The sequence below is a fragment of the Callospermophilus lateralis genome, unplaced genomic scaffold (genome assembly GCF_048772815.1).
Source record: "Callospermophilus lateralis isolate mCalLat2 unplaced genomic scaffold, mCalLat2.hap1 Scaffold_63, whole genome shotgun sequence".
Taxonomy (NCBI): domain Eukaryota; kingdom Metazoa; phylum Chordata; class Mammalia; order Rodentia; family Sciuridae; genus Callospermophilus; species Callospermophilus lateralis.
The window spans coordinates 3,217,538-3,244,464 of NW_027514713.1; the positions used below are offsets into that span (position 1 = coordinate 3,217,538).

General features: G+C 44.2%; 1 pseudogene; it reads right to left on the reverse strand.

Annotated features, from left to right (window-relative positions):
- Positions 1–1,875: 1,875 nt before the first annotated feature.
- On the reverse strand, positions 1,876–26,927 carry LOC143389511 (WAS/WASL-interacting protein family member 3-like; annotated as a pseudogene).

The window sequence follows — 26,927 nt, forward strand, 5'->3', positions numbered from 1 at the left end:
TCCCATCTGGAATGAGAAAGCACACACTGATACAGGACACCAGCTTGATGGGCTCCAGACCACAGCGAGGGGTCTGCAGTCACATTGGCCAAACCTGGCTCACTGTGGCTCACTGTCCCGCATCCTCAAGGTTTGAAGAGATGAGTGGGTTGTTCCAAAGCAAACTTTTCTGCTATCCTGCTCTTCTCCCTCTCCAATTTCCTCAGGGATCTCAAATCTGTTTCCTCCTAGTCTCTCTCCTTTATCCATGTCAGCGTTCCCTGTTCACTTCCATGCCCTTCCTGGCTCAAGGAAAAGGTAAGGGACAGCTCCAGCCCAGCTGGACTCTGCATAATCAGGGAGCTGAATGTGCACCTGCCCCCAGGTACCCATTACAGGGAAAGGGGAAGCTGTGGGCCTGTGACATCTTCCCTCAGCTGGGAAGGGGGCTGAGTGTGGCCTATGGTTGGTTTTCAGATTCTCAGGGTGGGCTGTGGCCAGATAGTTGAGACATATATTTCTTCAGACATTTTGTTTTACACGTTTCTCATATTTTCCATGGAAATCTTTGCAACCTCTTTGGGAGATTGGGAGACTTCTGGGATAGAATTATCAGTTCATGATAATCAGAACCAGCATATGTGAAGAGAGAGCACTCCCCGGGCACTGTGTGCTGGCTAGAGCCCACTGGTTTCTCTGGGCACTGCTTTGTGTCTCACTGCAGTGAAAATGATTGAAGATGATCTCCAGAGATCTCAGTGGGATGTCCAATGAGACTTTTAATCCAGCCTTGACTGGACTGTCATGGGCAGAGACAAAAGGCATCAGTCTGGGGTGATTTAGGTTTGTGCCTGTCATGAGACTGGAGACCAGATACTGCATAATGTCCCACCTAGCCTTGCCCCGTTGATGGTGAGGAAGGCTCTTCTCAGTGATATATAGTGTTAGGAGCACCAGAGGAAGGTCAGAAGGTCTGGGCATGTGACCTTTGACAAACCCATTAGCCTCTGGAGCCTAGTTTTCTCTTTTGTGTAAATGACCTTGGGGCTGGGATTGTAGCTCTGTGGTCAGGCACTTGCTTAGCCTATGTGAGTCCCTGGGTTTAATCCCCATCACTGAAAAATAAAATGCATTAGAAGTTTCTCTCCAGTTTGATCACAGGGTGATTAAAAGGATCAAATGAGATACCATGTACAAACCAACTAAAAGCTGTAAACAGCCATATAAATATATGAGACTATAATTATGATGATGATTCTATTTTGCTGATCACAAGAGCAATACATTCCTTGTAGAAATTATAGAAGTATACTAGGAAGAAAGTAAAAAGCAGTGATCATCTTCTATGGGCAATGTCTACACTGGACCATTTTTGCAGGGCTGCATGGAATGTGCAGGAAGGTGATCCAAGAGGCATGAGATTCCTGAAAGCCAGAGACACGGGGCAGGCGAGGGAGAACAGACTCCCTCAGCTTTTGTTATATGTAAATGTCTTAATTTATTCCTTACTTCTAAAGGACAGTTTTGCCAAATATAGGATTCTAGGTTGACAGTTTTTTTTTTCTTTTTAATACTTTCAATATATTAGCTTACTTGTCCTCTCCAAAGTTCTGATGAGAAATCTGCCAATAACCTTCCTGAGGATACCTGGTATGTGACAAATCAATTCTCTTGTTGCTTTTGAGATCCTCTGTTCTTCAGAAGTTTTGTTACAGAGTGCCTTGATGTTAGTCTCTTTATGTTCATCTTCTTAGAGTTTAGTAAGCTTTTTGAATGTTTTTATTCATGCCTCTAATCAAATTTGTGAAGTTTCTTCAAACATTCTTTCTGTGCCCCCTCTCGTCTCCCTGAAAACACCTGATGCTGTCCCATAGCTCTGACAGGCTCTGTTCACTTTTAATGTTTTTTCCTTCTGGTCTTCAGACTTAATAATTTTGACTGTCCTTTCTTCTAGTTCACTGATTTTGTTTTTCTGCTGGCTCAAGTCTGCCTTTCATTTTCTCTAGTGAATTTTTCATTTTAGTTGTATTTTTTCAGCTTCAGAATTTCTATGTTTTCTTTCTCTTTACTGATATTTCCATTTTGTTCATACATCATTTGCTTGAATTTATCCACATCTTCCTTTACTTTTTTGAGCAACTTTAAGACAGTTGCCTTTTGGGCTGGGGCTGGAGCTCAGGGTAGAGCACTTGCCTAGTATGTGTGAGGCCCTGGGTTCAATCCTCAGCACCACATAAAAATAAAATAAAGGTATTGTGTCCATCTACTATTTAAAATAAGCCAGTTGCCATTTATTTATTTATTTACTTACTTTCTGTAGGGGGGATTGAATCTAGGGGCATTTTATCACTGAGCTACATCCCTAACCCTTTTTAATTTTTTTTGTTTTGTTTTTTGAGACAGGTTCTCACTAAGCTGCTTAGAGCATCATTAAGTTGCTGAGGCTGGCTTCGAACTTGCTATCCTTCCATCTTAGCCTCCCAAATTGTTGGGATTACAGGGACATGCCACCATGCCCAGCATGAACATTTTTAAGACTGCTGTTTTAAACTCTTTGTCTAATAGATCTGCCATCAACCTTTTTTCAAAGATACTTTTGTTGTTGTTGTTGTTGTTGAATGGTCTTCACTTTTCTACTTCTTTATGTAATTTGTGATTCTCTTTATTGTTGTTGGGAATGATATCTGAATCAAACAATGCCATAACACTAAAAAGCAGATCCTTTTCCTTCCTCAGAATTTGCTAGAAATATTTGTTATCATTTTAATTTTATTCTATTCTATTTTTCTTATTTTTTGTATGTTATCTCTAGGCCAAGAATCAGCTTGAGGTGTAAATTTAAGGTCTTCTCAGGTCTTTCTGGAGCCTATGCCTTTTCTCTTGAACATACGTGGTGGTTACTTCCTAATTTCCCCTACATGTGAAGTTGCTTTCAAACAGCTTGGTCTTTAACGTTTGGCTTCCAAAAGTAGAAACAGTAAAATGAAGGGAAGAAAAAAAAATTCTCCTGGAGGTTGCTTCAGCCAGAAGGAGAGAGATCTGCAGTGGTGGGAAGAGGTGTAGGGGGGGATGCCACCTCTTTATCTGCACCCATGTTTTCAGAAGCAGCAGTGGGCAATTAAAGCCCAGATCCCCAACGTGTGGAGGATGGGGATATTTTTTTCCCTTTTCCCTTCTTGGCTCCCCCAAACTGTGTGCAAGTTACTCCAAGAACACATGCATAGCTGCCTGCCATGGGGCTGGTTGGGGGGATGCTCAGCAGCTACTGGTACAAGCTGAAATCACCTAAAATCAATTCTGATTTATTCTCCAAGCATCCCCTGGGTTTTGCAAGCCTTCAATGGACCCCAGAGTTCTACACAGTTCCATACAAAATACAATAAATGGGTTTTGCCAGTGCAATTGTTGTTCAGGTGGGGAGACAGATTCCTGGTGTGTCTTATCCTATCATCCTCTCAGAATCCCCTCCACCTAGTAACAATTCTGTGCATATTCTTCCTCTCTTCTTTCTTTTTTATGTGCATATGCTTCTTTAACTACAGTTGTATACCTGTTTTGAACCTATGATCATCTGAGAATGGATATTGCTATTCCTGGGTTAGCTGAGGTTAGAGAAGGGAAATGCTTGTTTGCCAGAGGAAGTACCTACCACCTGTCCCAGGGACTATCCTGGCTTTTGGGAATCGAGGCCCTTGCTTCTTAGGTCACTGTGGGATGGCCCAGTGTACCAGCAAGCCAGTCTGTTGTCTGTCACACAGAACCCTGAAACAGGACGAGGCCAGAGTAGGACTGTACACGTTTTCAAAGAAACAAAGGACTTTTAAACCTGAGACTTCATTTTGTACAGTGAGAGATGTCACCTCTGCCCAGGTTAGAAGACACTTCTAAGTTGCATGGGGTGTGAGCAAGGGCATTTCTTCCAAGACTGTCTTAGCGCAAAAGCACCCGTGTGGTCTCCCTCTTGGCCTTGTCAATTTCCTGTAGCAAAAGAACTTGGCTTGTGAGTCAATCTGGCCAAAATCAATAATAATATAGATGGAGGAAAAAGCTCTAAGGGCACCAAAAGGAGCCATGTATTCTACAGGTGAGAGAGAACACTGAATTAGATTTTATAAATGCTACAGGGTTTTTCTCACAGGTTTCTTAAACTATGCTACTCAGGGAAAAATGGGCAGGGACTGTGGGTGATGACAGCAGAATGAGTCCAAAGGGGGTTCTGAGTGGCTCAACTTGTTTCTGCATGTTGTAGTGATTCTAGGGGCCCCTTCCATGCTTCAGCTCTTGAATTCTAAGTGTTCCATTCTGGCTTGAAACAAAGCCACACCAAAATGGCTTTCCAAAAAGAAAACGAGTGTGAGGAAGGCTGCCCAGCTGTTGAGCCTTTCCGTGCTCCCCAGGAGAATCTCTTTGAGGGCTATTTCTGAGCATTTCTGCCTTTGATGTCATCCGGGCTCTGTCCAGCTGCCTCTGTCTGGAGCAAGGGACCAGGTGTGCGGCCTGAGAGAAACAAAGAAGATCTCATCATTGATTGGACCGGGGAAGGTTGTGCCCACTCCACCAAGAAACCCGCTCAGCCAGCACTTCCACACCAGAAAGGAACCCAGGGCAAGGTGAGCCTGGAAACCTGAGACCACTAGGTTCCTGGCCCTGGACTGTGCTTCCACCCCACGGTTAAAGCCATAGACCACAGACACAGGGTCGTCATGTCCATGATGCAAGGACAGCACCTTGTGAGGCCCATCATTTTTAAGCTTTTTAGCGCTTCCTGACTCATGGCTCACCACAACCTTCAGCTACACCCTTCTACAGTGTACCAGGCACCATGCCAGGGTCAGTTAGATCCAAGTCCCAAAGTCCCCAGGACAGTCCAGGTTGCTGTGCTACTTAAAAAACAGCATGAAATAAAGAAACAATGATCACAAATTATTTATAATATTGAAAAACTGATAATAACCTGTGTTCAACCAAAGGTTCTAGGTAATCTAGAGTTCAGTATCATATAATGGTGTATGAAGCAGATGTCTTTTTAAAAAGTCTTGATTTGGAGGAACTAAATCGTATAAAATAGAACAGTGTTGATTATTTTTAAAATTCACTAAAAACACAGTTAATAATTGGAAATGTTTCCTCTTGAGTAGAATTATTATTTTTTAAAATTCCTGTGAATAAATACTTCTGAAGTTTTCTACCATGAGCATATATAAACCATTGGGACAACTTTGTATGGTACAGTTTTAAAAATGAACTATCACTCAGAAGGGTCTCTGAAACTTAACAAAACATTAATAAATGGGCACTGTAACTTTCATTAAAACATTTTTTAAAATTAATGAGTGCACTGAGTTTAGAATAAAGATATTTTGGAGCAAATGATGCAGGGAATCTAGGATTTTTGAGACAGTTTGAGTAAAAGTAAAAAGGTACTGACAGCCCCTGATCTGATTCCCTGTGAGAAGACAGCCTTAGGAATGACTATTTTTAAATTTCAGAAACTCCTGTCCACTACAGAAAAATCTTCTAGGTCTGGGTTTCACAATTCAGGCTTTATTAACATTTTGGGCTCCACGATTCCTTGTGGTGAGGCCATCCTCTGTGCTGTAGGACATTTAACAGCAGAACTGGTCTCTCTGTTACTAGGTGCCAGTCACACTCCTGTCCCAGGCCCATGCCCAATTGTTAACTCAAACCCGGACTCTAGACATGGTTGACTGGTCCCTGGGGGCCAACATCTCCCCATTTGAAGACCATTAGGTAATAAAACAGGCTTTCCCAGGTAAACAGCTTTTCCTAGTTTTGTTACAGATGCCTGGAAACAAGAGCAGAGAGGTTAAAGGATAATCAGTGAGTTCTCCATAAAATAGAAAGGACAACTCTGGCCTTAGTGCAAAGAGAAATTTCACTGGTGCCAGAAGTGAGTGGCGGGGACATCAACAGGGTTAGAGAGAGTGCTTTGGATTTAAAAATGGCTTTGAAGGGATTTCCCCTTTTAAAATGTCACTAGAACCTTCTGGAATTCATCAAATGGGGCCGTTCTGCAGAAACCGTCTATCACATCAGCTATTCCCCTTGGAAAGGTATTTTGCTGGGAGCCATCAGCCAAGTAGGTATGACAATCTCCTTGCTAGCTTACTCCCATGCTGTCTAGTGGAAGGACTTCTGAAAGGTGACCTTGCTCAAGGACCAGGGCGGTTTAGCATAATAGGAGATTAGGGTGTTCCCCTTTAGAATAGGGCAGTTTAGCATAATAGGAGATTAGGGTGTTCCCCCTTTAGAATAGGGCGTATCCTGCTGCCTGGTTTCCTCTTGAGTTCTTAGGGTCAGACAATATATTTGGGAGACAGAAGCCCAGGAGTAGTGGATTTGGGAGAAGTGGATTTGGGCAGAGAACGTGGATTCCCCCAGAACGTGTTTGTAGACGGGCGGTGTGAGTTCGGGAATAAAGAATTGCTGTTTGAATCTACAAGCTGTGTGGAGACTCGTGATTTGTGCCCAGCCAGAGACTGCAGCAGTATTTCATATTCATCCAAACTACAGTTTTCAAGCTTTTGGTACAGGAGCTCAGAGTAAGAAATCTTTTTACACCTCTTCCCCATCTCCATCCAGCCCCTACTGCACTGGCAGAGCCCACAGAATGAACGCTGCTGCCTTTGCTGCGATCTCCTGCAAACAGAGGGCTCTTCTTCCCTGCTAATGCAGCTGTGGCCCTGAGGAACACTTGAACAGCAGTCCTGGTGCACACTCCTCTGCATTATGAGATTGAAAGAGGAATGTCTATGCTGGGGCTGACAGAGCAGGACCCAGGGCCAAGTTGGCTTTCAGCCTTGTTTTTCTTCATGAGCAAACCAAGCTCACCTTGTATCTTTCTCCAGCCATAGCCACATTTTCATATTAGGAAAAAGAAAATCCATTCTGTAGCTAAGTGACATGAGGATAGATATGTAGGACTTGGAGAGTGTTTAGAAAGGATTTAGAAATTTGGCTGGCCATTAAGGCAGGGCCTCCTGGGGAATTCTTCTACCAGCCTTAGAGTCTAATTCATGGGAGTTGGAAGGTGGGCTTGGGAGAGGCAGACTCATGTGAAGAGCAGACCTAACCATCAGTGCAGGGCCAACAGTCTGCCCAACTTCAGTCCACCATGGCAGGAAAGTGAGGAGGCAGTGGGCCGAGATGCAAAGATCACTCTGGATGTGGAGCAGAGACCTGAACTATCCCTGACCAGGGCAGCAGAGGCAAGCCACTGTACTCTGCCTTGGTTTCTCCAGCTGTACATGAAGCCGGATGACCCACAAAGGACCTTCTCGTAATCTCTAAGTGAAGAGAATGACAGGTTCCATTGGATCTAAACCTTCCATCTGTTTTATTCTCTCCTTCCACTGTCACTGCCATCATAGAACTGGTGGGCACAGGAGACTCATCATCCCTTTGAGCACATCTCCTCTGGACTAAGCCCAAGCTAAGAGAGGTCACCCTACATGCCATATGCCTCCCTTCCCTCACAGGTACATGGACCTATGGGTGGGCTAATCTTCTTCTCTCTCCCAAAAATTTGCAATCTAAAAGTTTCAATGATTACTAAAAGCAGTATTCATTTACCAAAAGAATTTAGACAACACAGACAAGCACTGAGTGACAATCACTTCATATTTTGGTGTATTTCTAATCTCTTCCTCTAATTGATGAAATTCTCTTTTTCTCCCTCAACACACAAGTTAATTTAATTTAATTTATTTTTAATTTAAATCATAAACAGGACTCAGAGCCACACAATGGTAATCCTAGTAGTTCAGGAGGCTGAGGCAGGAGGATCCCAAGTTCAAAGCCACAGCAATTTAGTGAGGCCCTAAGCAACTCAGAGAGACCCTGTCTCAAAATGAAAAAAAAAAAAACGCTGGGGATGTGGCAGCTCAGTGGTTAAGGATCCCTGGGTTTAATCCCAGAACAACAACAACAACAACAACAAAAAATAAATCGTATTTATTTTTTGTGTACTTTTTTGGTATTATTTTACTCATTCAAGAGGGTGTTGAATTTTCTCAATGTGCTAAATAATTGGTAATATTGTTTTAATGTTTTCATGGTGTTCCATCTTGTGACTCTGCTTTAATTTTTAAACTCCATTGAAGGAGATTTGTGATATTTCCAATTTTTTTTTATTCTGTAAATGGTTGAGCAATGTATACATGAGTGAGCCTTTTTATTCAACAAGTATTTACTGAGTGCATGCCTGACTCCATTCTGAGAGCTGGAGATGGGCTAGTGCATAAAATTGGTGCCTTCTCTGCCATTCAAGTCTTACCAAGTATGGGGGAAGACAGACAAGGGGCAGGTAAACACATCACATGTCAGCAGGTGATAAATACCTTGAAGACTATTAAAAAACAGTGTGAAAAGAATAAAAATTGATGGGCCAGAGAGACCTACTATTTTACATCAGTCAAGGATTGTCTGATAAGGTACTGCTGTGGACTGAACTGTGTCCCCCCTTCTCAAATTCACATGTGGAAATCTCAATACTAGTGTGATGGTATTGGCAGATGTGCTTTTGGGAGGTGATCAGGGTTATATGAGGTCATGTGGGTGGGTCCCCTGGTGGGATTAGTGTCCTCATACTAGAAAGTGGTTCTTCCTCTTTGCCATGTCAGTACAGTGAGAAGGTGGCTCTCAAACTCTTTGACAGAGTTTCCTCTCTCAAAGCAGGAAACTGAATCAGACAGCACCTAATCTTTTCAGCTTATAGACTGTGAGAAAATACACGTCTGTTAAGCCAGCCAGTCTATGGTATTTTGTTTTGGCAGCCTGAGCTGATAGACAGGTAACATTTGATCCACAGGAAGTAGAGAATGAGTCTGTGACTATCTGAGGAAAATGTCTCATACCTAAGGAAAAGCAGATGCAAAGAACCCAGAGGCAGAATTGTGCTTTGAATGTTCTAGAAATTGAGGTGGTGTTAGAGCAAGTAAGGTGGCAGGAGAGTGGTTCAAGAGGAGAGGGACAGTTTATGTAGGTCTTATGAACCATGATAAAAATTTCTCATTGATTTGGCGCAAGATGAGAATTTACTGGAGGCTCTGGGGCAGAGGGCAGCTTGGTTGGGCTTGGGCTTTACCCACATCACTTGTGCTACAGTGGGAAGTAGGGAAGCCTATTAACAGGTTCCTGAGGTAATTTGGGAAAGAAATGCTTAGGTCAGGGTTGGGGTGGAAGAAGAGGTGAGAGAGATCAGATTCTAGATGCATTTCACTGGAAGATGCCCTAGAGTTTACTGCTAAGTTGAATGTGGGAGAAGAGAAAGAAGCTGAAGATGATTCTGAGGTTTTTGATATTAAAAAATAATGGAAGGAGCCTCAGAGTTCAGGGGAAGTAGAAAGGAGAAGGAGAAAAATCTTAAGTGGGAGAAGAGCTTTGGAAGACGGGGTTGTACACTACCCTGATGCCTCTGATTTGGCAAGGGGGAGTTCCACTGGTGGCCTTGATAGCAGCTCTTGCCATGGTAGGGAGGGGAGAAGGACTGAGAGGACTCAGCAGGAGAGAGAACAGGAGGAGAGGAAGTGAGACAGGGAGACATGCTGGCTCTAAGAAGAGCAGAGAAGGCTCAGGGAAAGAGTAGATCAAGGGACAGATTTTACAGACATCAAAGCACCTTTGCAGATTTAGAGAAATAAAGAAATGCCCAGGAAAGGCAGAAGTTGTGGTGAAGGAGTAGGAGGCTGGAAGACAGTTTATGAAGGGCTGTGGTTGACAGTAACTAAAAAAGCTCACTGGGGCAGAGGGTCCTGCCCAACCTCCCACCACAAAGGCAGAAATAATTACTCTCCTCCTGAGGTGTGCTTTTTCTATGAATTCTCTCAGCTTTTGAACATCTCATCCTTTAATTTCTGTGACATGATCCACCCTATACTGCTAAAGTCATTGAAGTGCCTAGCGGAGAAGTTGCACAGCTCCTGGAAATAATGGTGGTCAAGTTTTACTTTAAACATAAAATAATTCTTTTCAAAGAGGAGTTGGACTTCAATGAGATACCACTTTGCACTCACTAGACAGTCTACTATGAAATGAAATTAAAATTTAAAACTGAAAAATCAGGGTTGATAAGGACGGAGAAAAACTGGAACCCTTATGTGCTTTTGGTGAAAATGTAAACTGGTGGAGCTGCTATGGGAACTGGTATGGAGGTTCGTCAACCAATTAAAAATAGAAATTACCATACAACCCAGCCATTCTACTTTAAGATATATACCCTCAGAGAATTTGAAATCAGGTGTTGGGAGCTGCCACATAGGAGCTGAGCACCGCCTAGCTTTGATTGATAGGAATGTAGAGAGATGTGGCAAGTGGCCATGGGCTGTGTGTATGAGCTGTGAGCATTTTCAACACACAAGCAGACTGGACTGACGATGCAGCTCTGCCTGGGCTGTGCACAGATGTGTCCCTTTCACTTGTTCTGCCTTTGATCATCACACAGCACATGAGATAGGTGTGGTCTTTCAAGATGTCAGACAACCTGCTGACCTGGGAGACGTCGCAAAGCTAGATTAAGCCCCCTGAAACCTGACCCCTTGCTTCATTTGAATGGATTCTTCCCAATAAAACTGGGTTCAAGGTGTGCTCTTTCTCTTTCTTGCCAGCCTTGCCTCCTTTGTGGGAACTAGGTCAGAAGAGTCATTATAAAACCCAAAGAAAAAGGTATTTCTGTGTCATTATTTTATGCCAGCCCAATTCACGTGGAGTGACCCTGACTGGTTTAGTTGTATGCCATGACAATCAGAGTCTTAAGGAGACATTTGTATACCTCTGTTCATAGCAGTAAATATTTTCAGTAGCTAAAATGTGGCAGAATCCAATCATCCAGTGAATAGATAAATAAAATGTGGTATTTGTGTTTGTATGTGTGTGTATGTATACATACATACATCATGGAACATTATTCTGCCTTAAAAAGGAAGGACATTCTGACATAAATTACATAGATGAAATTTGAGGACATCATGCTAAGTGAAATCAGCCTGTAACAAAAAGCAAATTGTGTATGGTTCTGCTTATAGGAAGTACTTAGAGTATTCAAAATCATAGAGACAGAAAGTAGAATGGTGCTTGCCAGAAGCCAGGGGGGAGAGGGAAACATGGAGTTATTAATCCATGGGTGTAGAGTTTTGGTTTTACAAGATGAAAAGTATCCTGGAGTTTGAAACATCTTCACCACCTCAAAAGGAAACTCCACACCCATTAGCCATCATTCCCCATTTTCCAACACTCAGTCCTTGGAATGCCTAATCTAACTTTATGACTCTATGGATTTGCCTATTTTGGACATTTCATATAAATGGTATCCTACAACTGTGATTGTCCTATTTGGTTTCTTTAACTTAGCATGATGTTTTCAAGCATCATTCATGCCCTAGCAGGTCTCTGTACTTCATTCCTTTTTATTGCTAAATCATATCTCATTACAGGATGATCATGCATTGTCCATCAATTCATCAGTAATTTCCACTTTTTGGTGATTGTGAATTATGCCACTATGAATGTTTCTGCACAGCATTCATAGTGTAGTGTTTTGTTTGAAGACTAGCTTAAAATTCTTTTGGGTCTATATCCAGGAGAGGAATTGATGGGTCATGCTATAGGTTGGATATGGAAAGTTCCCCAAAGGCCCATGTCTTCAAGGCTTGGTCCTCAGTCTGTGGTGCTCTTATGGTTTGGTGGAGACCTTTAAGGGGTAGAATCTAGTGGGAAGTCTTAGGTCATGGGGGTGTACCCTTAAATGGGACTATGGACCTAGTCTTGTTCTCTCTTTTGATCCCTGGCTGCCCCAAGATTTGCTCCACCATCTGCACAACATACTGCCTTACCATGAACCCAAAAGCACTGGGCCAGTCAACAACCATGGGCTGAAACCTCTGAAAATGTAAGCCAAATAATCTTTTCTCTCTTTAATCGATTATTTTGGTTATTGTATTACAGTAAAGGAAGAGTGACTAACACAGGTCATATGTTTTATATTTAAATCATTGAAGAACCTAATGCATCACTAAAATATTTAAATAACTAGACAAAATCATCTTAACAATGGGAAAAAATAGTCATTAATTGCAGAACAGAGACAGCAAATACAGCCATTGGAAAAGCTAAATATTAGGGCATTTGTGTACTCTGGTATGTGTGTACTTTAGCATGCATGTGTTCTAGAAGAAAGGGGAGAGAAAACAAGGAGGATGAGACAGAGTGAGCACTGCCATGCCTGAGCATGAGAACCCATGTGTCTCATAGAAACAACACTCACTCCTGGACCATGAAGACTCCCATATCTTGGGGAACCAGTTCAATAGTGAGGAGAGGAAAACTGTATGGAGAAATGTGATCACACTAACATCATTAACAAGGCTCTCCCCTGTGATTCACAAGAATGGCAAGAATATGCTCATTTAATTTTGAGAGAATCTCCTGAAGTATTTCATGTACACTGATGCCACGTCAATCGAAAATAGTTACCTTATTTTTGAAATTGCAATTTCACTTTCTTGTCTGTAAGATGTCAGTTCATTTAGCAGACATTTTTTTTCTGTTCCTTTCTGAGCAGCAGGGGATTACTTTTGAGGTGGGCACTTATGCAAACATTTCTCTTGCAATGGGGCATAGAGCACAGACTGTCAGCTGTGCCCTGCTGGGCAGGGTGAGTGGGGCCCAGGACTGTAGCTCTCCAATTCTCAGGCACCATGGGCAGTATGAAGTCTACCATTGCCAACTTCCTAAGTCATGCCCAACAAGAAAGGGAATCCCTAAGTCTTCATCTGATACCTTTTTTTCCCACCAGATTATTATGCTTATTTTACAAATGAGCAAAGGGATATTACTGAGTGACACTTCCCAACTTGTCACCTATGGCAGCCTGTGTAGCCTTACTCAATCAGGCACCTTATGCCTAAAGTACCATGGGGGACTTATGGTTCCTAAATGCACCATGCTATCATGCTCTCTCCTGGGCATATGTAAACAGTGTCCTCTCTCTAGGCCACTGTGACCACACCTTCTACTCCTTCCCCTTAATGCCCCTAACACTCCAGTCATTAAGACATTGCCATGTACAGCGGCTAACTTCTCACTCATCTTTCAGGAGTGTGCATGGCGGAGGGTGGTGTGGGGACCTTGCTTCTTACTCTGCAGCCTTTGGTGTCTGCAGGGTGCCTGCTGTGCAAGGGCAGTGTGGACACATTTGCTGAACTTAGCAGGAACGTGAGACCAGTGCAGCACCTGCCTCCTCCAACTGCTGGCTCTTCAGTCTTTTTTTTTTTTTTTTTTTTTTTTAAGAGAGAGAGAGAGAATTTCAATTTTTATTTTTTAGTTTTTTCGACAGACACAACATCTTTGTTTGTATGTGGTGCTGAGGATCGAACCCGGGCCAAACGCATGCCAGGTGAGCCCCTCTTCAGTCTTTTTAAAACCTAAAGGGATGTGATTTCTCCCCCATCCGCCTTTATAACAATCCACTCCCTTTCTCTCAAGTCAGAAAAATGGTATTTACCTGTGATTAAAAGAGGACACAAGGCCCCTCTCTCTGACAGGCAGTCCCACAGCCAGAAAAGGGAACTCTGTCCTGGCTGGTGCTGAGAGCCCTCTGCCCTGACTAGAGCAGGCTGAGCACCTCTGCTCCTCTGCAGAAGGGACCTCACCAAGGCCCCTCTGAGAGGACAGGGCCACTGAACCTGGTCCCCGATTCCTGGTCTCAAGCTAGCCTTGGACTCTGATGACTTTTCATTAGGGTGCTCAGGTGAGTGGGACAGGGTCCTTACTTAGGCAACAGGGTAGGCACACATCCAACTCTCACCCCATACTGTTGAATCTGCTGCCTCCTGCCACCACCTCGTCCAGTCCAGCTGGCTCAGCACCACACAAGAATTGGCTCAGTTTAACCAGCAAGCAGCGACAGTGTGGTAGTACCCCACCCTTGCTTTTCTCTCACTTTCCTGCTGTTTCAGCCTCAGTCTCCTCCTCTCTTCTCACGGCTGAACAGGTGAGCTGAGTTAAAGCCTCTCTTGGAGCCTGACCACACTGTTGAGTCAGCAGGAGGCCTTCTCCTGGCTGAGTCTCAACCTAGACTGTACACCAGAATCACCTGGCAGCTTTCAAAAATAGTGACATCTGGGTCCCACCCTGGCTACTTTGATGAGAGGCAGCGTGGAGTTCAGGACTTTTAAAAACTCCTAGGTCATTCCAGTAGGTAGCCAGCCATGGTTGAGAACCACTGGCCTAAGGATATTTTCCATTGCATGATTTGTCAGAATTCTGAATTGGGGGGAATTCTATTTCTTTCCAAGTTCAGTTCCTGTATCCCATTTCAGTGTTCTTTGTGGGCGTTCAGCTCCCTAGCCAAAAGTCCCAGGAGGAAAGGGATATGTGGTAAATTTAGGCATCCAAATCTGATGCCAGATTTGGTGTTGTGCAAAAAATAAAAATAAAAACAAAATCTCCAAATGAACTCTTATGTGCAAGGACAAATACATGTTCTGATTAAGTATAAACACACTGTATCCTTGCAGCAGGACAGTAAAATCATGATGCCACCCTTCAGGCAGTTTCTGGTCAATCAATGCACACTGAGCACCTACTTTAGGAGTGTCAGAAAAAGCCAGAAGTCTTGTCAAGGTAGTACTTACTTCGGGGGACCTTGCTTGGGTAAATCTTCTGGCATGGTTTGTATTCATCCGGAGGGGGAAAATCTTCCACAGAATGGAACATGAATTTAGACTCGAAGTCATCTGCACATGTGGGAAATGGTAAAGTTTAGTTGGGTTATGGCAGGTCCCACGTTGGATCGCTCCAGGAGAACACACGTCACTCTAAGCAAATGCACTGTGTTCTGCTTGCCTGCTCTGTGCAAAGGTGTTGATGGAAGGGCTATTCCCCCCAAGACATCCATCCACCTTTCAAGTTTTACTGCTTGGCTGGGAGGAGGGGAAGTAGAGTGAGATCAGCAGTGATTTCCCATCACCCACCAAACTACTCCAACCAACATCTTAAGGAAGCTCCTAAGGGAGCAGAAGTGAGCTCCTGGGGAGAAAAGAGGAGTGGTCCTGTCTCCCTTTCCTGGGCTGACTCCTGTCTTTTGAGCTGGGTCTTATGTCTGACCATAGCCTAGCACACAGAAGGGGGGCAGAGGTGTTGCAGTCACATCCAACTCCAGGTGCCTTTAGCTTCCTACCTCCATAGTCCATAGTTTTGCTCCAATTGTCCCCCTACCTCGTGGGCCTTCCACCCACTCCTTGCCCTTATCCAAATCACTCTGGTCTCTCTGGTACTCTGGTCTCCATGGAGAGAGACAGACATACACACAAAGAGAGAATTTAAATACTGGTTTTCTTTTGGTTCTCTAGTCTGAGTCAGAAGTCTAAGAGTAGGCCCTGGAACTATCCAGAAAGTGGTGAAAGAAACCCTATTTCACAGGCTCTGTAGGCTGTCCTGTATTTGTGTGAGCCAACAGTTCACTGGGAAGCATGTAAGCTCTCTCCAGGAGCCAGGAGAAATCACCTCCTCACTGGCACAGTCCCCCATGTGTGCACCTGATAACCAGTGATGTGCATGCTTCCATTCCACAGCTGACCTCCGGGCTGCTGGGTGGGGGTCCAGGCAGGGTTCTGCTGGCTCTTGCTTGAAATCTCTGTGGTGGGTGATCTTGCAGGAGGTGCTGGAGGTGGATTTAGCTTTCCCCCACTGGTCCCTTATGAGGAAGATGACAGGGCATTCAGAGTTAGGAATGGGGACAGTGACGTTATAACTCTATGTGAGAGATTAGACGTTTAGATTTCTGGATATAATATGATATAGTGATTAAAAGGGCAACTGCTTCAGCCAAACTGAGAATGAATCACATTTCTTTCATTGGGACAAATAACAGGTTCTTTGTGCCTTAGTTTTCTTACCCAAAAATGGGAATAATAGGACACATACTTCCTAGGGTTGAGAGGACTAAATGAGTTGATCTCAGTCAAGTGGAATACAGTAAGTGTTTGACAGTTGTGATAATATTAATGATGACCCTCATTATAAGATGGTATAGCCCTCTGGACATGGTAGGGCATGCCTGTAAAACCAGTGGCTTGAGAGGCTGAGTCAGGAGGATTGTGTGTTCAAAGCCAGCCTCAGGAAAAGCAATATGTTAAGCAACTCAGCAAGACCCTGTTTCTAAATAAAATACAAAATAGGACTGGAGATGTGGCTCAGTGGTTGAGTGCCCCTGAGTTCAATCCCAAGTAACTCCCCCCCCCCAAGAAAGATGGTACAGCTCAAGGAATAGCCCCACTGCAGAGTGATAGGAACAGCAAAGGTAGTTGCTAGGTGAGGGCCCAGAGGGAGGCCAGAGGAATGGGTCGTAGGGGCATGTTCCTACCCTCAAATTCTGCTCCCACTGAGTTCTGCTCCCACCAGCTCTTCTGCATTGCAATCTGCTTATTCTCCTTCAGTTCCAACTTAGATCCTTCCCGACCACCAAGGCCCAACTCAAATCCAACCTACACCCTCAAGCCTTTCCTGGTCAATGGCCAGAGGCTCCTCCCTCCTCTCCCTGTGCTATTCTGTGTGACCCTTGGCAGTCGACAGCCCAGTGACCTGGCTCCTCACTACAGGTACCCCACTGCTGCTTATTCCTCAATGACATTGCCTCCATCACTCTGCCGGTACACCACCGTTCCCTGTGCTACTTGCTTACAATTACAACTTCTTTCCCTTCTCCCAAGTTGAGATGAAGTAGAAGTTACCCCTATTTTATATGTGAAATCAAGTTTCACATCCAAAGACACCAAGGGAGAGGCCAGGGAAGCCTTCTGGAGCAGGTGGGGGTTCCAGCAGCAGCAGTAGCAGCAGCAGCAGCAGCAGAGTGGTGCCCTCTGAGCTCCTGCTTTCCCTGCAGGGTCTGCCCAAAGAGACTGTCCCAGGCTTCTTTCTCTCACTCTTCTCTTCCTCGGCACCTAGGAGTTATTTGATCACACAAGGAGACTAAAGGGCTAAAGAGACTGCTGATCCTCCTCTTGATGGGAACTTGCCCCTCCTAGTGGTAAAGGAGAAGGAAGGAAGGAAAATACAGGCTGCTGCCCCAGCCACGCACAGGCCCTCACCACACAGTCACAGCAATGCCCTGTGAAAGGTGCTGTCATTATTCCTATTTGTCAGAGTAAATAAAAAAAAAAGATAAAACAAAACAAAACAAAAAAGCAAACAAGCAACTGGCATCAGATTACATAGGAGTATGCTGGGAACACAGGATCTGAACTCAAATCTCTCCAAATCCAAAACGTGCTTTTCTTTCCACTCCATCATGGACATTTAAAATCACAGATACCAGAGGTGCTCACCACTCCCAATGTCGGGCCTCCTGGTGACCAGTCAGTTGAAAGAAGAATGATTAAAACCTTATCTCTTCTGATCAACAGTCTTAAAAATACCCTTGCCCTCTGTGCTAGGAATTCTCTCTTAGGAACCTATCATTTAAAAAATATCCAAAGTAGGGCTGGGGTTGTGGCTTAGTGGTAGAGTGCTTGCCTTGCTTGTGTGAACCACTGGGTTTAATCGTCAGCACCACATAAGAAAAAAAAAATTAATTAATTAAAAAAATAAAAAATATCCAAAGTATGGACTAAAATCTCTATAAAAGTATTTCCTACACTGTTATTCATAATAACAAAAACAGGGAATCAAATATATGTACATATTATCATTTTAATTTACTTATACATTTTAATAATTTGACAAAACTGCTTTTAGTATAGTATTAAATAAAAATACAAAACTGTAAATACAAAATGGTATTAAGCATGTAAATGTACATGTATTCAGAAAAAAAAATGAAAATGACATCCAAATGACGGTTTTCATCTCTAGGCGATATTATTTCTATTTGCTCCACAATAAGCTGGCATTGTTCTTAATTTAAGGAAATACATTTAAGAAACTTTCTGCATCAAAAGATTTACTGACAGAACAAAAAATATGTGCATGGATATGTGTGTGGGGGAGTTGTATATGTGTTAAGTGTGTATGTATAAGAGTGTGTGTATGGAGTACGCATTTATTAGGGTGTTTGTGTGTAAGGCTGAGAGAGTGCTTGTAATTGTGTTTGAGTTGTGTGTGTAAATGCAGGTGTGTGTGTGGATGTGTGATGGTACCTTTTGTGTGGAAAGGCGTCAACAGTGCATGAAGTCTACCACTACAGGGACCAGTGAAGTAAGTCACGAGCCATCAGCACTCAATTCACAATCCTCTCTGCTCTGTAAGTGAAGAATTATTTTTGCTTTTTGGCTAAAGATACAGGCCCTGTTTTCTTCAGTCAGCTGAGAACCTGCCAAAAGGCAGACTGTGAATCCAATCTGCTGAGGGCCAGTAAAGATTCAGGCTGGGAGCCAGACTGGAATAATTCAGGAGAAGACTAAACCAGAGACCTGGGCTGGGAAAAAAGCCCCACCCGAGGAGTGGATCTGGAGACAGAAAGCCCATAGTAAAAACAAAACTCTTCTCTAGAGCTCACTTGCTATTCCCTGTTCTAAGCACATCACGTACATCTTTACAACAACTCCAGGAGGTAGAAAGATTGCTGTCCTCATCTTACAGAGAAGGACACACAGACAGTTAAGTGGCTGTCCAGGGTCCCAGCCAGTGATGGCAAGAGGATCATAGCCAGAATCCCTCCCTTACCTTCCGCAGGATCCGGGACAAGTCTCCCAGTTACCCCTGGCCATTGGTTTGCGTCTCTAAAATGAAAACTTCCAACAATAAAGTCCCATAGAGGGACAAGGTTCTACCCAGAGGCACTGAGTAGCTCTAGACTAAAACAAGATTCTGAGATTGGAGCCATCCCATGGTTTGCACGGGGTTCCGCGGTCTGGGCTGCTTTACCTTGGCCTCTGCAGATCCTCCTCTTCTGCAGGAGCGGCTGAGGTCCCAGAGGGCCAGGTGGTGCGGGCAAGCCCTGCACCCTGGCCTTCTGCTGTTGGGCCTGGAAGTTGGGGGGCAGCGGGGGAGGGGTTTCGCTGCAGTTGTTAGCGCCTGGCAAGGGAGGCGCTGGAGCCGAAGCCCTGGGCGAACAGGAAGCATACAGGGAGAGTTGGGGCTGCGGAGGTGGCGGTGGCGGCGGGTCGGGGGGCTCTGGCACCTCTTGCGCGGGGCTGGCTGGCTCCTCATTGAGTCCTGGATACCCACAGGGTGGGAGGAGAGGGAGAGAGGGCGGGATGGGCGGGAGGTGCAAGGGGGCCAGCTGAGGCCTCACTGCCTTGTCACTGAGTAGGGAGGCCAGGGGCAGAGGGGGTGGGGTCGGAGGAAGCGGCGGAGGTGGAGGAGGAGGAGGGCAGGGGACAGTGGGTGCAATGGCAGGAGAGCTCCCTTTGGTCGGTAGGCCCGGTGGGGACACCAGTGAGGCCTTGGTGGGGGAAGAAGGTGGTAGAGGTGGAGGTAGGGGGTGAGAAGGTGGAGGTGGGGCGGGCACATTGGGGTGAAGAGGGGCTATCCTGGCAGCGTCTTGGGCCTCAAAGGCATTGCCTAGCCTAGGAGATGCAGGGGGTTAAGCGGGCCACTAATGATTTTGGTGGGAAGCCGGGGAGAAGGTGCTCTTGAACCAGAGGCCTGCCCTGTCTTGCCACCTAGAAATGAAACAAATTCTGGGTTAGCTCAACAACAGAGAAAGGAAGAAGCTAAAGCGCGTGGGTGGCACTTGGGACCACCTGGATGAGCGTCAAGGTCCTTCTGAGCATCAAGGAGCTGTCCTTCCAGACAAGCCCAGGTCAGACCCTAATCTTACTATTCTGTTCTCACCTGCCAATAGCCTTCTCACGTCCAGCCCAGGACGCAGGACTGCTCTGACCTGTGCCCTTCCTCATCTCAAGACCCCTCACATTCATCCACCTTTACCTGCCAGGTGCAGTTGCCCTTATGCTCTAGTTTGGATCCTTAGGTATACCAAGCCCAAACACCTGGCTAGGGAGGTTTTCCTCACTGCTAGCCTTTTATGAACAAGGACATCCTTTGTTTCTATATTGCAAACATAAAATTCATGATTCCCTGAATACATAAGGGAAATCAGCAGGGAAACACTTGTCCTCCACATTCCAGGTCCAATGACCTTGAACCTCCTAGTTACATGGCCTCTAGAAGTTCAAAGCCCTCTTTCCCAAACACTTACTCTAATTTTCAAAGGGCTGGCTTTTTCCTGATCTCTGAATTTCTCATCCTCTATGTGTCTCCTTCACCACATCATTAAAAATATATATATATTTTTTAGTTATAGTTGGACACAGTACTTTTATTTTATTTATTTATTTTCATGTGGTGCCTAGGATCAAACCCAGGACCTCATACATGCTATGCAAACGCTCTACCACTGAGCCACAACCCCAGCCCAACCACATCACTGAAATCCAATAACTCTTAAACTCAGGGGTAACAACAAATTGCTCGTTTGTGTTTGCTGGACTTTATGGAGGACTGGGGTGGACATGGGGTCCTTGGAGGGAGCTCTGACTCTTGATACAACCTTGCACCACAATGCTGATTCTCTTCTTCCCCCTCCCTTGCCTCTTGCTAAGGAGAAAAAAGTTTCTCTTCCTCCTTAATGCACTGAAGTTCTGCAATCATTGTTTAAATACGATTTTAAGAGAGGTCACTGTCAGAGGGACTGTCACTGTCCTTTCAGTTCTCCCTTAAAGGAGTTCTGGGGAACACACTTTCCCCTATTTCACTACCCCTATATGTTATATGGCAATATGTGGAAAACACTTGGAAAAATGCTTGCATCTCACATATACAACTTCCTGGGTGCTGCAGCATAGGGGCAGCTTTTGTTTCAGATTATAAACTCCAGTGTCTATTGAGGGGTTCTGGAGTTTTTCATCCCATATGAATCTCCAGTGTCTCCCCAAACTGGGTACAAATCATTCCTGAAGGACTTGATGTCAAAAGCCAGGCCAAAGGCATAGAAGAAGTGCCTCTGGGGGAAGAAGATAAGTGGGCAGGAGTATGGTGTCTGGGTTTTCGCACTGGTGGCCCTCTGGCTATGATGTGACAGTCACCTGGGCAAGAGTACTACAGCTTGATTGTATCCCTCTATTGAAGATTTTCTTTGAGGAGATTCTGGAAGACATATATTTGTCATGAGGAATTAACATAATTTCAGGGGCCAGAACAGGTGGCTGCCTATGCCCAGGGGTAGAAAGCCCTACCTGGTCTTTCCAGGGACAAGATCTATATTTTATATGATGTCTAGGGCAGGGATCATCACAGAGAATCCAGCCTAAAAGTTCTGAAACCTGTTCCCATAATACACAGAGATGATGACAGAAAACCCAGGTAGCTCCCTAAATAAGTCAGTGTCTACCTAGATGCCCAGTTGCCAAATGAAATTTAAAAGAATCATAAACTTAAAAAGCAGAACAGAGCCTACTCTTGAATAACCAATCCAAACTTTTTAAATGAGTAAAAATATCATGAATCCAAGATTCAAAAACCCTGAAAGTGAGTCTGTTAAGAGTACAAAATCCTCTGCTTCCTGCTCATGTGGTGGAAGATCAGGTACCAGGAATATTAGGATATTTGGAGCTTGACAGTCCCTGGGTCAGTGATATACCTGGAGTTTATTCATCTTGTTGGCTAAAGAGCACACTAGTAGGAAAACACTTTTTTTTTCTTATGAGATATATATATACCCAATTTGAATGCAAAACATCCATTGCCCGCTAAAGCATACATAACTGCAATGGACTGATTGTAATAATGGCCTCAATTACCCTCTCATGCCTAATTCTGTAATCTTTGAATATGATTGACTATTCACATAACCTTTTAATATGATTGAATATGATATCAAGAGATGAAGTCTATTTCCACATCTTTGTCACTTGCTTTGGATGTGATAGGAATCAAAACTTCCTAGCCTGTCAAGTTACTTCTCAGTAGCTTCCAAGACTAAGCCTCAAGGGACTTTATACACATCTTTCTTTTATTTTGGAGCCTTGCCACCACCATGATAACAAGCCCTTGAGCAGCCTGCTGGAGACTGAGAGACCACGTGGACCTGAGGTGAGTCAAGCCAGTGGTTACAGCTGAGGCTTCAGAGACAGGAAAAACAGGAGAAATATAAGATAAAGGAAAGCCACCTACCTAACCTCCAGGTTTGCAGATGCTGAGGGAGTAGAGCTGAGATCATTCCACATTGCTAACCCACAGAATCATAGGCTAAATAATAAATGATTATTTAAAACTCTTAAGTTTCTGTGTTCTGTTACATAGCAATGCCTAATTGATACAATGAGCGAAAACCATTACAACTCATGCATCTCTAGTGAGTCCATAGTGATGTCATTATGATGATCTATTATGATTTGCACCTTCTGTCTGGGCAATGCTAAATAATACAGATTGCTCTTCAATTATTAATTGAATAATTTAGTTAGGATGATGATTTGAAAGATTCCTCATGAACAATTGTGTGCTTTAGAAAGTTCCAGTGTTTAACTTTCCAAATACATGATCTCTAATATGACTGTTTATAAAACACATGTCCCTGGGCACATGTGGAACCAACTAGTCACATGTGGATTTCCCAGTTGGTTCCATGAGTTAAGGAGATTTAGACTATGATGTAGCTAGTCCAAATTTTTCCTTACCTGCTACACCCTCTGGCCTGCTGGTCGCAACACAGGAAAGCCACCAGCAAAGAGATCTCCCAGGACTGGGGGTGTGTTTCCTCCTCGGGAGTTGGCAGAGCCTCCTCCTTCTTTGTTGCTTGCTTTTGAACCTTCAAAGAGAAGAGCAAGTGGTGAAGATGTGTGAGCAGAGCTGAGCAGTTCCTTCTCACTCTGGGGTTTGACACCATCTCATCAGTGTCCCATTGTCCTCTTTCCAGTGTCGCCCTTGCACTCAGCATCTTCCCCAGGTGCCCTCTGCCTTGATACTCCGCAGACTCATGTGCCTATATATGTCTTCTGCCCTCTCCAGCCCTGTCAAAGAGCTAACCATTTGTGGCCAACCACCCTGAAAGGCGACCAAACAAAGGAACCTGAATTCTACCCGTTTGCTGGATGCTGATGGGGAATCAGAAGTACACTGCAAATTAGAAAACCTGAACACGGCAGGTGTAGAGTTGGTTGTATTCGCAGCTTGGCATTGGGAAGACTAAACAAAGAAAACCTATGGATTTGATTCAGTCCACCATCTTAACTTGCTGTCCACAGGGGGTTGACCAGGACTACAAGCAGGAAGTAATGGTCTGCAATGATTTCTGCTTCAGAATTTTCCTTCCCCTGGGTTCTCAGACACTGGGCCCACCCAATGATTCCCTATACTCCTTTCTTCAAAACAGGAAGCCTGAAAGCTTGGACATCACTAACTCTAGCCTTTGAGATGTGTGTGATTACCAATTGCAGAACCTGAAAAGATATTCAGCGGAGGCAAAAATCACTGACAGAATGCATTTATAGCCTGAAGCTTTTATGCAGGGAGAAGTTAGGACACAGTGCCCACTGGTGGCTGAAAGTAGACAGATTATTCTGAGTATTAATGTACATTAATTACTGGAGTCATTATGAAGTGAGTGTTCCAAAAAAATGGATTAATTTGTTAATTGAGCATAGCCAAGTAGACAGTGGGTCTAAATGGAAACTAATTTATTTTATAATCAATTTTGAAAACCCTTTTTTAAAAACATGTCTTTGGCTGGGCGTGGTGCCCCATGCCTGTAATCCCAGCTTCTCAGGAGGCTGAGGCAGGAGGATCGTGTGTTCTAAGCCAGCCACAGCAAAAGTGAGGTACTACACAACTCATTGAGTCCCTGTCTCTAAATAATTAAATACACAATAGGGCTGGAGATGTGGCTCAGTGGTTGAGTGACCCTGAGTTCAATCCCCAGAACTGCCCCCCTCAAAAAAAGTGTCTTTGTGTGTTATCATATGAGATACAATTATGTTTTTAGGACTAGCTTTAGGACCATCATGCACATCATTGCAAAATATATAAAGACCCAATACTTTACATTATTAAATAATTCAATCTTCCATAATCTGAACACTACCCCACTATAGAAAAAAGAGCAGGTATTATTATCTCCTTCATTTTGCAGATGAGCTAACTGAGCCTCAAAGAAGTTCCCTGGGGCTTGGGGTGTATAGGAGTGTAGTCCAGTGGCAGAGCCTGTGTTTCATTCCTAGTACCAAAACAAAAAACAAACAACAACAAAAAACAAGAGGCTCCTTGATTTGCCTGGTGGCAGAAGCAGAATTCAACATGAGTCATCTGACCTGCACACAGGCTCCTATTATGTTCTGGAAGACAGAAGGCTGCAGTCATATGATCCTGTGCTATAAAATTTTGAATACATCTTCTTCCTTGTGAAAAACAAAAACTCTTTTTTTTTTAAATTTGAGAGCTTTATTGTCTATAGTTAAGTTTGAGGACTATGTTGGCACAGGGTAAGGGATCTTTATTTACCCCATGATGGACACACAAAATATGGTACATCCATAAGATGAAACTGTGTGAGAGGGCTGAAGTACTGACACATACTGTATTATGGATGGAGCTTGAAAATGCTGGCCTGAGAGAAGCCAGTCACCAAAAGGCCACAGAGGACATGATTCCATTCCTATGAAATAACCGGAATAAGCACATCCCTAGAGACAGAAAGTAGGTTAGTGGCTGCCAGGGGCTGGGCTGGGAGGAATGGAGTGACTGTTAATGAGTGTGGGATTTTCTTTTTGGGGTAATACAAATGTTCTGGAACTAGATAGAGGGAATGGTTCCAACAACATTGTGGATATAGTAAATGCCGCTGAAGGTTTTAAAATGGTAAAAATGGTAAATTGTGTTATATGTGTTTTATACAATGAATAAAAACGTCAACCTACCATGGAGTTGTTTTTGTTTTGTTTTGTTTTTTAACTTTTAGCCTTCGAAATGTGATGGAAGATACACTCTAAACCATCTCTGACTCTCTTGCCCAGATATCTGCCTGTCCACTGAGCAGGTCTGAGATGGCCTGGTGTGTCTTGCGTCACAAATGCAACCCAGCCAGGGGACTGTGGCTGTGCCCTGCCCTTGCCCCTGCCCTGAGCTTGCAGTAGGCCTGATTGAACTGCTTGCTTACTCTAAATTTGTGGGGCACTGCCGTCATTGATCTGTGTGCCTTTTCGCATGCGAGTTCCTTGCTGGATATCGGCCAATAGGACACTCCAACCTTTCGGATCTGGCTTCCTCAAGCCTGAAGTGTCAGTGCTGATTTGTAAAAGAAGAAGAGGTTTGACTATAATTGCATTTAACATTCACAGAGGAGCAGAACAGCCTGACTCTGGGAGCTCTCCTACTTCCATACCCCCTCCCCAAAGCTGACCTCGTCCAGGCAGTTACCTGCAGCTATCACTGGAGACTGCCTCAGTCCCGACCACACCTCTCTTCCTGAAGCCTAGAATGGACTCTTTCTTTTAGAGGCCTCAAACCAAGTGCCCATTTTGTGCATAAAGTCCTGGAGGCCTCAAGGAGCCCTCAATCATAGCCCCTTTCCCCCCTTCCTGGTAAGCTGCACCCACACACTTAGGCTTCCATCTGTGCGTCCCTAATTTCTGCTTGCAGGTTCTGAATGATCACTCTGCCTGGTGTCCCTAGGTTACCCCTGGACCAAATCTTAGACTGTCCCTACCTTGTGGATGAGAGATACTCCTGCTCCATTTGACTCTAGACTACTCTGAGCAGTACTGAGGTGTGGCTTAGTCCTTTGGTGGTCACATCCTTCCAACGTTAGGGCCCAGGTGGCCCATCATGGGCCTGTTATGTCTCTTAACTGAAGCCAATTTGGACTCTGGGAGCCGGTTTTGAGGGAAGTGATAGCAATCTTTATGTGATTTTTGGAGCAGAGAGAAGAACCGTGGGGTTCCACAGAAATTGGGGTCCAGAAGGTTCAGAGAAAGGTGGGGCAGGGCTATAGTGGCTGAGTGACTGCTAGCTCTTTGCCTGGATGTGTAACATCAGTCTTCATGAATCCTTGTGAGTTTCAAGAGACCTTGTCCTCCCCTTCACAGAGGAAGAAACTGAGTCTATGAAATCATCTCTTGGAGGTCACAGGATTGGGATTCAACTCTAAATGGGCTGAATTCTGAAGGCCACATACTTTTTACTTTGCAGCACTAGTGATCAAGGTCACATGCCATCTTGAGTTTATGTGTCCTAGAGACTGCTGAAATGCTTCATAAGTATCTTAGCAAGAACAACTTTGTCCTAATTCTGCAAGTAGTCCTGAGATCCAACTGCTTTCCTTCCAGATAAAAGGTGTGGGAGGTTGGCAAAAGGGGAGGGAGAGGCTGCACTGGGAGACACAGCCATGGAGATTCGCTGCACTTAGGATGTTAATGCCATGCGACTTTAGAGACCATTAAACACTTTTCAAGGCAAGAAATACTTCCTAGTCCCTACTGAAGAAAAGACTATGTTTCTTTGGGTTTCAGTTTAAATATTATCATTTTGGAGTCTTTTCTGCTCCCAAATTTAAATAAGATCATGAACTCTTCTGTCTTAGAGTGTTATATTTCATTTTCTTCTGTCATATTTATCAGGGCATACAAGTTTATAGTTATCTTTCTATTGTTCTGGCTATGAGTTTTATGTTCATTAACCCCAAGGACTCTCTATTAGTATATCCTCAAAGAGTAGAACAGCACCTGGCCTCAGGTAGGTTCAATAACTATTTTCTGTGCAGATGAATGAATAGAGGCCTGAACTACACTTAGGAGGTGTAAGACATTGTCCTTGCTCTAAAGGGCATGCACATGTGCCAGGGTCATGGACACACAGGGAGTTTAGCCAACCTACTACACGATAAAGCACCGATTGAGTCCCATAGAGAGGAAGACCACAGAGGGTTCAGATATGGCCACATGTATGAGCCCAGCAGTCTTCAGGGAAGATGTGAGATCTAGGAGGGCCCCTGACAT